Here is a 13299-nt window from a genome sequence, read left to right on the forward strand (position 1 = left end):
CACTCGTCAGGTGTTGGAATTCTGTGTGGAGACCGGGGGTTTCAGGCCACTGAAATAACCTCGGTTGTGCCTGGACGCCTTCTGGTGGTTGACGGAAGCTGGTGGTCTGCTAGGGTGCGTCTGATCGGTGTGTATGCCCCTGCCGAGAGGGCCCTCCAAGCAACATTTATAAAAGATCTGGAGCCATGGCTTTTCACAAATAGAGAGATTGTAATGGGGGGGGATTTTAACATCGATTTATCTGACCCGCAAGGAGGGGGAGTGCGAAGCCTTAAGGAGTTGGTAGAGAATTTCCATCTTTTGGATGTTTTCAAGGATTTTAATAGTGGTCTTAGAAACTTTACTTGGCAGAACAGCAGGGGGCACTGCAGAAGATTAGATTATATTTTTTCTTCCCTTAAGGCTAAAAAAGTTAGTTTGGCAGCCTCTCCTGTGTGGTTTTCTGATCACTGGGTTTTAGCGGCGTCCTTTGAATTAGGGGATTCTGGCTTTCGGTCAAATTATTGGAAGCTTAATGTGTCCGTTCTGGATGAGATTGGGTACCGTCTTTTAATTTTGGATTACATAGACAGCTTTAAGAATACATTTCCTTCTTTTGGTTCTAAAATAGAGGCGTGGGAGAGTTTTAAACGATCTGTAGCGCGTCTTTCTATTAAATACTGCAGGAAAAGGCGCTGGGAGGAGAGGAAGGTGTTGAATGCCCTGCAGAAGGAATTGGAGTTGGTCTATGTTGATTTTAATCGTGGGGGCTCCTTTTGCGCGGAAAGAGCAGCAGAGTTGCGGAAGAGACTAAAGGAGGCTTGGCAAAAAAGGGCCAAGGGCTTCCTTTTTCGTCTAAGAGGAGTTATTCTAGAGAATGAGGAGAAGTGCTCAGCTCACTTTTTTGGCTCGGTCAGGTCAAGGCAGGAGAAGGTCTTTTTTTCAGAGCTCAAAATAGACAACGGTACAACTACGAGTGAGGTAAAGGAGATGCTGGCCTATGCTTCAAATTTTTATAGAAGTCTCTTTTCAGAAAAGGAAGTGAGACAGAAGGAGAAAGATAGTTTTTTAGAAGATCTTGCACATCTGTCTGAGGCTACCGAGCTGGAACAGGAAGTAAGTGCCATGGAGCTCCGAGAGGCAATGTTGGGTTTAAAGAAAGGAGCAGTTCCCGGGATAGATGGGTTGCCAATAGAATTTTACAGAGCCTTTTGGGTTTCACTAGAGCCGCTTTTGTTGGAGGTTTTTAAAGAGGTGCTCAGTGGGAATGGGTTAGGCGGGACTATGAGGACGGGTGTCATTACTCTCCTATATAAAAAGGGCGACAGAAAGGACCTTGAAAACTGGAGACCGATCCAATTATTGTGTACGGATTATAAAATATTAGCTCGGGTTTTAGGGAGGCGTCTGCGAACTGCGATGGGGTCCCTAGTAGGTGTAGATCAGACATGTGGGGTAGAAGGCCGGAAGATCGGATGGAACTTGTCGTTGATTAGAGATGTGGTGGAGTGGGTGCAAGACAGGGGCCTTTCCCTCATGTTGGTCAATCTTGATCAAAATAAAGCATTCGACAGAGTCCATCATGGGTTTTTATGGGAGGCGTTAAGTAAGATGGGCTGTGGAAAGACTTTTGTAACGTGGCTGCAGACGCTCTATAAGGGGGCAATTTCCCGGGTGTGTATTAATGGCAGATTAGGGGAGAACCTGGTGGTCCAGCGTGGAGTGAGGCAGGGCTGCCCCCTGTCCCCTTTATTATATGTTTTATTCATTGAACCGTTACTGAGGAAAATTCGCAGTGACTCGGCAATAGAGGGAATGTTGGTGCCTGGGAGCGACGGGTTGCGCATAAAAGTCGCTGCCTACGCGGATGATGTTTCGTTGTTTTTAACCTCTGATCGGTGTTTAGATAGGGTTCTATCGGTGGTTCAGGATTTTGCGGCAGGAACAGGGGCTGCGCTAAACACTAATAAGAGTACTGTCAAGCTTTTCGGTGCCTGGACGGACCGGAGACATGAGATTGGAGGATTACCGGTGGTTAACGGGCCTGTGAAGATACTGGGAGTTTGGTTTGATTCAGGGAACTCCGCAGTCCTAAACTGGGAACATCGTTTGCAGAAGATGAATCAGAAGCTCGGTCAATGGAGTCGGAGGTCACTTTCTTTTAAAGGGAAAGTTCTGGTCCTAAAGGTTGATATTTTACCCCTGCTGTTGCATCTGGCAGAGGTTTTCCCCTTGCCGGTGTGCTTCCGTAGATTGGTGGTGAGAGCGGTGTTTAGATTCATGTGGGGGGGGAGGTATGAATACGTGAAAAGGGCTGACATGTACAGAGCAGTGGAGGACGGTGGCCGGGATGTCCCCAATATACCACTGAAGTTAGATTGCCTGTTTGTGGCTCGGCTCTGCACACTGCTGCGCGCGCCTGAGGCCCATCCGTGTAGGTTCTTTGTCATGCTTTGGTTTGCACAGAAAATGCGACATCTTGTGGTGTGGTCTAATACCACTCCCAAGGCGGAAAGGCTCCCGGGGCATTATAGGCATGCTGCGACATGGGTGAGGACGCATCCCGAAGTTAAGAGCGGAGAAATTGTTTTAGACCATCGTCGCATGTACGCTCTAATTGTACAGAAGGAGACCCAGGCAGTGGTGGGGGTCTCTCAGGAGACATGGGCAAGGATTCAACCGCGCGGCTTAGATAATCGGCTTTGTGATTTGAATTGGCTTGGGTTGTGGGATAGGTTGGCAGTGCGGGAAACCTTGTGTAGGCATGGCCTCTCGAGGCAGCCCTTATGTCCCAGGCTTAATTGTACGGAGGGAGAATCCATAAGGCACGCTCTTTGGGAGTGTTCTTTTTCTAGGGATGTATGGTCTCAGTGTGTTTCTTTGTGTTTTTTGGTTTCAACGGATTTTGTCTTGTCTTACAGGTTGGTTATGAGGGGGGTTTCAGGGGTGAAGAGATGGAATGTGAATTTTCTGTTTTGGTTAATGATTAGTGTTATTAAGTTTCAGATCTGGTCATCCAGGGATGAAATTGTCAAGCATGGGGTTTTTACCTCCAGTAGAGAGGTGGTGGGGAGGATTAGGTCTGATATTGGAGGGAGGGTTAAACGGGATGTTTTGCGTTGGGGTTTTTCGGCTGCGAAGGAAAGGTGGAAGGGATTGATTGCTTTATCACTGTAAATTGGTGCACCGGGGTGATGGATTTGTTCTGTATCTTTTGTACTTTGTAATAAAAAACAAAAAAAAAAAAATCTGTTCTTATCAGTTTAATATCTGATACGTCCCCCATCGGGGGACCACATATTAAACGGATTTTTGGAACAGGGAGCTGGATCAGGAGCTTGCTCCGTCCTCTCCACGCATCGGCCCGGTATTGCAGCGCCTCCGGGAGCGGTGCACCACCTTCTCTCAGCGGTGAAAAGACAGACGTAGGTAGCTAGCGAGCGAGCGAGCGAGCGAGCGAGCGAGCGAAGTGGACTGGAGCTCCTTCTTCTCGGGTCTCGTCCCTCGTCCCCCATCTGTGTGTCTCTGTGTTCTGTCTCTCTCTCTCGCCCTCTCGGTTCCCGTGCTCCCTCTGTGCGCTTTCCCGCGTCTCGACTCTCTGGGCAAGCAGGCCGGCCCCCTTTTCGGCTCCCGTGCGTTTTCCCTCCAAAAAACTTAGGTTTTTCAGCCTTTTCCCAGGGAGGCAGGCGTGGCTTGCTTGCTTGCTTGCTTGCTTGCTTGCTTGCTTGCTTGCTTGCTTGCGTGTGTGTCCGTCCCCGTCCCTGCAGGCGGGCCCCTTTCGACAGCTGGGCGTTTTCCCTCCAAAAAACTTAGTATATCCACCTTTTCTTTCTTTTTTTTCGGCAGGCAGGCAGGCAGGCGTGTGTGCGCGCGCGTCCCCGTCCCTCCCTCCCTCCCGAGAGAGAGCTGCCCCTTGCCTCTGCCCGTAGGTGCTGGCGCTCGGCTTTGGCTTGCAGCCGGTTGGGCGCAGCTGCTGCCGGTGGGAGGGGCCTAAGCTAAGGAGGCCGGGCGGCTGGCGCCCCCTGCGGCTGCGGTCGTTGTCGGGCCGTTGACAGAAGATCAAAGAGCAGGGCCCCCGCCCGGGACTGGCAGGAAGGCAGGCGGGCAGGCAAGAGAGAGGGGGAGCAGAGTCCCGCGGCAGGCCTCTGGCTGCAGGGAGGCCGGCAGCTGCGCGGGTCCCGGGCTCCAGAGGAGTCGGCCTGCGCCACTGTGCGCCAGCGGAACGCCCGCGCGTCGGTCCGCGCCTTTGTGGGCATCGCTTCTCGGCCTTTTGGCTGCGATCTTGGTACGTGGCTTGACCGCGGCCGAGGGAACTCCAGAAGACCGTGAAGAGAACGCCGGAGAGGAGACTGCCAGAGAGGACTGCGCCTTTGGATTGCCTGGATTTTGGACCTTGGATTTCACTTGGATTACGGTTGGATTGCGATTTGGATTGGACGTTTTTGGACCCCGGCTGTGGTGAGTAGGCTGCTTCGGCAGCCGAAAAAGCTGCGTTGTGATGGCTGCGGACCCTGGGGCAGCGAGGAAGGCGGAGGAGGGTCCCAACATCCGTAGAACCATCCGCTTCATTTGGACGGCGGATGGTGAGATGCCGGGAAGGGATGCCTTCGAGGAAGAGGTACTGTTCGGTATTCTGCAGCTAGACGTCGCGGAAATTAAATGTTTACAGGGGAATCGGGTGCTGCGGTTCATGGATCTCTCCTTTGTGACGGAGAAGGGACACCACCATGCTACGGAGCAGGTAATCGCGGCTCAACGGGATGGTAAGCTAAAGAATTATAAGTGTGTGGGGTTGCAGAGCGACAACGAAAGGATGGTGATCCTACACATGTTTGATCCCTTTATGCCGGATTGTGATGTCACCACCTTTCTCCGTCGCTATGTGGAAGTCCAGGAGCCGCCGAGGCTCATTATAGATCGGCGTAGGGTCTGGACAGGGAAGAGGCAATACCGCGTTGAGCTGCGGAAGGACCCCAGGTCCCCGGGAGGACTCGCCCACCCGCCTGCCACCTTCGCAATTGGAACAGGTAGGGGGTACTTGTACTACGGGAACCAGCCGGTCTTCTGTCGCAAGTGTCGGGAGTATGGACACCGGGAGGCGGATTGTAAGGTGACTGAGTGCAGGAAGTGCAACAAACGGGGTCATGAAACGCGATATTGCCCAATTAAAGAATGTTCGCTGTGTGGCGTCACTGGACATTTGTACCGGGACTGCCGTCGTAGGAATGCCGATTTTAACAAGGATTTCTATGAAGGTGTGGGCCTGGCAGCAGGGGAGAGCGGAGCAGAGGACGGCGAAGCGGGAGACGGTGGAGAGGACGGCCAGGCCAAAGCCAAAGGAGTCCCTGGAAAAGGGGTGGAGGAGAACGAGTGGCAGACGGTAGGGAGGCCGAGACGGAAGGGGAAAGGGAAGGCGCGACGGCAGGAGAGTGAGGAAGAGCCACAGGAAGGACCATCGCGGGACATTGAGCAAGGTACAGGGACCTGGGCAGACGTCGTAAAGGAAGGACCTGTTTCGGCGGAAGCTGAGACATCTGCAGCACCGGAGCCGGCAGATGAGGAGGGGACGACATATCGGGCGCCTGTGGCGATGGTTCGATCGAGGAAACGGGCGCAGGCTGGTAAGGGACAGACAGAGTCGGAGGACAAGAAGAAGAAGAGGTCCGGGGGTCGCCGCCCGGAGGTGGTGGTGGACCAGGAGTTTGTGGAGGACCAGGAGGAGATGGAAGAGGAAGCTGAGCCGGAGCCAGTTCAGAGTGACCAGGAGCCAGAGAGCAGTGCAGGTACTCTCCCCCCGGGGCAGGGAGCCGGGAGAGTGGCTTGGGGCTCACTCCCGGCCCGACAAACGACTGAGGATGAGGGGAGCCCGATGACGATCTGCCAGCCCAGTACGCCCGGCATTGTCCTTGACACCGGCCTTGATCCCGACCCCGGGCCCGATTTAGACCCTGGGCCTGCTTATGACCCGAGTCTGAGACCCGACCCCGACCCCGACCCGAGCTTTTGCGTGGGGCCAGGCGTGAGCCCGGTTCCAGCGATCGGCCTTATGGGCGATTCAGACAGCGAAAGCTTGGGAAGTACAACAGGGGTAGAGCACCTGTCTAGCTCTAGCCCTGACGGGGGAATGGAGAGTGACAGCAACCTAGAGCCGTAATGACCTTCACAGTAGCCACGGCTAACGTGAGGGGACTGCGGAATCAGGTGAAGAGGGTTGGAGTCTTCCGAGACCTGTCCCAAAGGCGGTTTGATATTTGTTTCGTGCAGGAGGCCCATCTTAAGGACCAAGAGGACGTGAAGCTCTTCCAGAAGGAGTGGACGCAGGGGCCCTCGTGGTGGAGCGTTGGGGGGGTAAACTCCTCCGGCGTGGGCATCGTGTGTGGTTCCCCAGGTTTCTCCGCTCAGGTGGTCAGCTCAGTGGTCCCCGGACGTCTGTTGGTGGTTGACGGGACCCGGAGAGGAGTTAAGACCAGACTGCTTGCAGTGTATGCCCCGGCAGACAGACGGCAGCAGGGTGCCTTCCTGAGAGATCTGGAGCCCCTGTTGTACACGAACAGGGAGCTGATCATTGGCGGAGACTTTAACATCGACCTGGGGGACGCACACGGCGAGGGCGTCCACTTGCTTCAGTCTCTGATCACAAGTTTTGGCCTGAGGGATGGGTTTCGCGACGTCGCACACCACACGTGGGATAACGGAAGGGGAACCTTCAGACGCCTGGATTACGTTCTCACCACAGCAAACTGGGCAACCCTAAGCAGGCAAGTGACACCCACCTGGTTTTCAGATCATCATGTGCTAATGGTCTCCTTCGGTGTCGAGGACCCCCGCTTCCAGGCAGGCTACTGGAAGCTGAACAGGCAAGTTCTGCAGGAGGCGAGATATCGGAGGAAGATCATTACAGTGCTCAGTGACTACGAGGAGAGGAGGAAGGCCTTCAGATCGGCAGTGTACTGGTGGGAGTCGTGCAAGCGTACCATCTCGGTTGTGACGAAGAGGTACTGTAAGATCCGCCGAAGCTTAGACGAACACCAGTGCACTAAACTTCAGGAAGAGCTGGAAGCACTATACGCACAACTGAACCAGGGGGGCGCCTTCAACGGCGAGCGGGTCGCTCAGATCAGGAGCCTGCTTAGGGGTAAGTGGCTGCAGTGGGCCAGGGATTTCCTTTTCAGATTGAGGGGAGTCTGGAGGGAAAGTGACGAAACTTGCTCAGCCCAGTTCTTCGGCGCTGTGAGGAGGCAGCAAGAACGCAGCTTCTTTGAGGGCGTTCGGAAGGCAGACGGGTCTGTAGCCACTGACATACCCGGGATGTTGGAGTGCGCCACAGAGTACTATAATGCCTTGTTTGATGAAAAGGAGACCGACCCCAGCATCAGGAATGGGATCCTAGGCGGGGTGGAGAGGACGGTAGACGACCCCGCTGCACTGTGCGGGGCAGTGTCAGGGGCAGAGATTAGATCTGCCTTGCTGGGTATGAGGAAGGGCACTGTCCCTGGCATTGACGGTCTGCCGACAGAGTTCTACCTCGCCTTTTGGGACCATCTGGAGACGTTCCTGGTGCAGGTGTTCAACGAGGTGTTGGACCGTGATGGACTCGGGCCTACTATGAAGATCGGCATCATCTCCCTGATCCACAAGGGAGGAGACAAGACAGACCTGGGTAACTGGCGGCCGATTCAGCTCCTGTGCACAGATTACAAGCTCTTGGCCAGGGTGCTGGGCGGCCGCCTGAGAGCAGTGATGCCGGCCTTGGTGAAGGCTGACCAGACGTGTGGTGTGGCAGGCCGTAAGATCAGCTGGACCCTGCAGCTGATCCGTGATGTCATCGCTTGGGTGGAAGATAGAGGCCTGCCACTCCTGCTGGTGAGCCTGGACCAGACTAAGGCCTTTGACCGGGTTCATCATGGAATTCTGTGGGCACTCCTGAAGAGGAAGGGTCTGCCGGACCAGTTTGTCGGCTGGATTCAGACCCTTTACAACGGAGTGGCATCCCGGGTATGTGTCAATGGAGCCCTAGGTGAGCGTATTCCAGTGCGGTGTGGTGTGCGACAGGGCTGTCCCCTTTCGCCTCTGTTATATGTCATCTTTATAGAGCTCCTCCTAGACCGGCTGAGGAGAGATCCGGAGGTGGACGGGATCCCAGTGCCAGGCGGAAGTGGGCAGGTGGCGAAGATCGCCGCGTATGCTGACGACGTCACGCTCTTCCTGAGCTCCGAGAGGGGCTTGGGGAGAGCTCTCAGCATCGTGGAGGATTTCTCCAAGGGCACCGGCGCTCGACTGAACAGGGCTAAAAGCCTAGTGAAGGTATTTGGGACCTGGCCAAGCGCACCGAGGGACTTTGGTGGGCTGACCTTGACAGATGGACCGGTGAAGATCTTGGGAGTCAGTTTCTACACCGAGGACCCCGTGAGCCTTAACTGGGAGGCCAGGTTCCGGAAGACCAACCGGAAGCTAGGCCTTTGGCAATCAAGATCACTAACCTGGATTGGGAAAGCGCTGGTGCTGAAGTCGGAGATCCTGCCTCTGCTACTCCACCTGGCGGTAGTGTACCCCCTACCTATCAGGCGGAGGAAAGAGCTGGTAAGGGCTATTTTCAGCTTCGTCTGGGGACATACTTATGAGAGGATCAAGAGGTCTGACATGTGCAGGCCTCTGGCCGAAGGGGGACGAGCGATCCTTGATTTCCCGGCGAAGCTGGACTGTGCCTTCGTGGCGAGCCTATGTACGGTCCTGCACGAGAACCCACCCCATCTGTGCAGTCGGTTTGTGAGCCTTTGGCTCACGGCAAGCATGCGACACCTGACTGTCTGGTCCAACACGACCCCTAAAGCCGAGCGGCTGCCATTGCACTACCGCCACGCGGTACGGTGGCTGCGGGCACATCCGGAGGTAAAGGAGGGACTGTGCTCCCTGAACCACAGGTTGAGCTACAAGATCGTGATGACAGCAGAAAAACCAGCGATCCCGGGTGTGTCCAGTACTATCTGGCAACAGGTCCAGCCAAAAGGGCTGGACAATAAACTTAAAGACTTGAATTGGCTCGGCGTATGGGGTCGTATGACAGTCAGGGCAGTGATGCATGCGCACGGGCTATCACATCAGAGCCTGTGCCCGCGACACGGCTGTGCGAGGGAGGAGACAGTGAGTCACGTTTTTTGGGAGTGTGGTTTCGCCCAGAGAGTCTGGAGCTCGTGCAGGACCCTCTTCACCCAGGTAAGCCCCGATTCCCCTGTAACGAGAACAGCTATCATGAAGGGACTACCGGGAGTGCGAGCATGGAACCGGAAATTTCTCCTATGGCTTCTCATCAGTCTAGCCAAGGCCTTTTTGTGGGATGCGCGGACAGAGCTGATAACGCACGGAGTGGAAAAGCCAGCTTCGGGGATTCTGAGGAGAATAGAAGAGGAAATAGCGAGGAGAGTGAGATGGGACATTTTGAAATGGGGATTTGATGCAGCAAAAGAGCGTTGGAAGGAACTGTGCACGGGACTTTAGAGGAATGTTTGTGTAGGGTGGTAGTGACTGGGTAGTTGTGGGTGTGGTGTGACTGTTTTTTAACTCAAAAAAAAAAAAAAAAAAAATCTGTTCTTATCAGTTTAATATCTGATACGTCCCCCATCGGGGGACCACATATTAAACGGATTTTTGGAACAGGGAGCTGGATCAGGAGCTTGCTCCGTCCTCTCCACGCATCGGCCCGGTATTGCAGCGCCTCCGGGAGCGGTGCACCACCTTCTCTCAGCGGTGAAAAGACAGACGTAGGTAGCTAGCTAGCTAGCGAGCGAGCAAGCAAGCAAGCGAAGTGGACTGGAGCTCCTTCTTCTCGGGTCTCGTCCCTCGTCCCCCATCTGTGTGTCTCTGTGTTCTGTCTCTCTCTCGCCCTCTCGGTTCCCGTGCTCCCTCTGTGCGCTTTCCCGCGTCTCGACTCTCTGGGCAAGCAGGCCGGCCCCCTTTTCGGCTCCCGTGCGTTTTCCCTCCAAAAAACTTAGGTTTTTCAGCCTTTTCCCAGGGAGGCAGGCGTGGCTTGCTTGCTTGCTTGCTTGCTTGCTTGCTTGCTTGCGTGCGTGCGTGCGTGTCCGTCCCCGTCCCTGCAGGCGGGCCCCTTTCAACAGCTGGGCGTTTTCCCTCCAAAAAACTTAGTATATCCACATTTTCTTTCTTTTTTTTCGGCAGGCAGGCAGGCGTGTGTGCGCGCGCGTCCCCGTCCCTCCCTCCCTCCCGAGAGAGAGCTGCCCCTTGCCTCTGCCCGCAGGTGCTGGCGCTCGGCTTTCGCTTGCAGCCGGTTGGGCGCAGCTGCTGCCGGTGGGAGGGGCCTAAGCTAAGGAGGCCGGGCGGCTGGCGCCCCCTGCGGCTGCGGTCGTTGTCGGGCCGTTGACAGAAGATCAAAGAGCAGGGCCCCCGCCCGGGACTGGCAGGAAGGCAGGCGGGCAGGCAAGAGAGAGGGGGAGCAGAGTCCCGCGGCAGGCCTCTGGCTGCAGGGAGGCCGGCAGCTGCGCGGGTCCCGGGCTCCAGAGGAGTCGGCCTGCGCCACTGTGCGCCAGCGGAACGCCCGCGCGTCGGTCCGCGCCTTTGTGGGCATCGCTTCTCGGCCTTTTGGCCAAGATCGTCTGATGCGTGGCATGACCGCGGTCAGAGGACTTCCCAGAGGACGAGAAAGGCGGAGGAAGAAGAGGGGGGAAACCTTACCGGAAGGAACAACTTTTCCCAGAGGAAGGCAGCGAGAAGAGGAGCCCCGGAGAAGACAGCAGCGTCCAGGAAGACCTGAGGCTCCACTGGAGCCGCTCTGGGTTGTGCTCAGGGGGTGAAGGTGGGACTCTCCGGATGGCGACAACGGTGACTCCGGGTGAGTTGCCTTCTTATTCGGCGGCCGGGCGGCCTCTGTCCCGTGAGGGGCAGATGAGCCGCACGGTGCGCTTCGTTTTGAAGAATGCAGAAGATCATATTGAATGGATGAATAGAGGGCACTTCGAAAGAAAGATCTTGTTTCAGGCACTGAAGGTTGAGTGGAAAAATATTTTAGGAGTACAAGATTTTCAGTCTAGGTATACCTTTGATGTGACGCTCACTTCTGATGAAGAATGCTCTAGGATGTGGTACGAGGCTGAAAAGAAGAAGGATGAAGAGCCATTGGCAAAGTTTTATATCGAACCCTTATTCGCACGAGAACTACGTTCCATGATTGCTCACATGTATAATCCCCATGTACCGGAGCCCGATATTGTCACCTTCCTTCGTAGATATGTTGATGTTCAGGGAGGCGGCCAGAAGGTGGTGGATGAAGAAAGAATTTGGACCTTTAAGAGGAGGTACCTGGTGAGGTTACGGCAATGCCCAACAGCACCCGGAGGTGTGCTACACCCCCCAGCCAACTTCACCATCGGACCTAATAGGGGTTATCTTATATACTCTGGACAGCCACAGACGTGTCGGAGGTGTGGACAGGAGGGTCATCTGGCAGCGGAATGCAGCACCGAGGTCTGCAGACGGTGTGGCCGCACGGGACATGTGGCTGTAGTTTGCACTTATCAGCAGCTGTGCAACTTGTGTGGGGAGTCTGGACATTTGTATAGGGTATGCCCCAGGAAAACACGTAGTTTTGCATCCATGGTGTCCGGGAAACCTGAGCAACCTAGAGTACCAAAAGAACAGCAAGGGGTAGGTGAACCAAGTACTCACCGGGACGACAGACGAGGCGCGCAGGACACAGCACAAAGGCGGGAGTCAATCCCAGGGCCGGTGCCCGGAGCACAGGATCCGGCAGAGGAGGTGAAGACAGTTCCAGAAGAGGGTTCCCCGGACAATGGCTGGACTGCTGTGGAAAGGAAAAAGAAGAAGAAGAAAAGACACCTGGAGGTTTCAGACGAGGACGATGCAGGGGGAGACGAGAAACGAACCAAGGAAACTTCCCAATCTTCCGAGGGGGAAATAAATGTACCTTCGGAAGATGTATATGATGACGCTATGGAAGGAGAAGATGTGATTCAGCCAGATCGGGAATCTGAGGGAGGGGAAGCTCTAGAAGAGAACGGAGAAGTGGAAGAGAGGTCAGAAAGTGGAAGCGAAGAGTCAAATGACGACACCGGAGATTCAAGCAGCGAAGGAGAGGAAGGGAAAGAGGAACAGGAAGAGTCTCTAATGGATGAAGAAGCAGGCAGGGAAGAAGAGGGAGGGGAAGAAGAAGGTGGGGCTGGTAAAGGCCCCGTTTCTGTCGCGCAACCTCAAGACCCAGCGGTCGGGGTGGCGGCGATTGGCGAAGTTGGAGGGCAAGAACATGACGAGTCGAGCAGTTCAGAGGAAAGCGGGTCCCTGCCATGCAGCGGGGTGACCCGCCCTGAAGAGGAGTTCCTCCTCGGCTTTGTCTCCCCAACGACACCCCCGCACTTCCAGATGACGGTGGGGGAGAGTCCTTTGGGAAGTCCAGATCTGATGAGATTTGAACAGTAGATCGACTCAAGACGCTAAAACTTTCAGGTTACCTGACTTGCCCGGAGTAGGTAAAAACATTCTTCCTGATCCGCATGGAGTGCACTCTCTGCACCATAAATGCCAGGGGTCTGAAAAGTAGAATCAAAAGAACCAGTGTTTTCAAAGACCTGTCCGAACGTTGCTGTAGTTTTTATTTTGTGCAGGAAGCCCACCTGAGTTCGAGGAAAGATGTCTCGGACTTCCAGAAGGACTGGTCAGATGGCGACTCCTGGTGGAGCGTGGGAGGCGTGCACTCCTCAGGAGTGGGGATACTTTGCGGCACCCCAAACTTTAGAGCAAGTGAGGTCGACTCGGTGGTCCCTGGCCGGATTCTAGTGGTAGATGGAGTGTGGGAGGGAAGGAAAGTTAGGCTAATAGCAGTATATGGGCCTGCCGAAAGACGACTACAGGCGGGCTTTATTAAAGATCTCGAGCCGCTTTTATTTACCAACAGGCAGGTAATACTAGGAGGGTATTTTAATATAGATGTGCGTGATGTGAGAGGATCGGGTGTGCGTGTGCTGAAAGGGCTAATTAAGGACTTCAAATTGCAGGACTGTTTCGAAGGAGCGGGGCCGGCCTCCAAGGCATACACTTGGAGCAATGGGCGGGACTCCTTCAGGCGACTCGATTACATATTCACCACCCTAAGAGGGGTGACCCGGTCGAGGCAGGTGGTTCCTGTTTGGTATTCAGACCATCTGGTGTTGTCGGCTACCGTGTCTCTAGGTGGATCCCGTTTCAGACCAAGTAATTGGAAACTTAATACCCAAATCCTGTCCGAGGCCGAATATCGAGCCCGGATAGCGAGTGTTCTGGAGCGTTTCCAAAGGGACAGGTGGAGTTTCCCGTCGG

The 13299-nt window shown here is 54.9% G+C and overlaps 2 non-coding genes across 2 annotated transcripts; both read left to right on the forward strand.

Moving 5' to 3' along the window:
- Positions 1-3186: 3186 nt before the first annotated feature.
- Positions 3187-3380, forward strand: LOC148647599 (U2 spliceosomal RNA). Its single transcript, XR_015926845.1, has one exon. It is a non-coding gene; the product is annotated as a U2 spliceosomal RNA (small nuclear RNA).
- A 6145-nt stretch (positions 3381-9525) lies between these two features.
- Positions 9526-9713, forward strand: LOC148647600 (U2 spliceosomal RNA). The gene has a single exon (XR_015926969.1). It is a non-coding gene; the product is annotated as a U2 spliceosomal RNA (small nuclear RNA).
- The last annotated feature ends 3586 nt before the right edge of the window (positions 9714-13299 follow it).

This window comes from Lepisosteus platostomus, chromosome 15, assembly GCF_059453375.1.
Source record: "Lepisosteus platostomus isolate fLepPlt1 chromosome 15, fLepPlt1.hap1, whole genome shotgun sequence".
NCBI classification, from domain to species: Eukaryota; Metazoa; Chordata; class Actinopteri; order Semionotiformes; family Lepisosteidae; genus Lepisosteus; species Lepisosteus platostomus.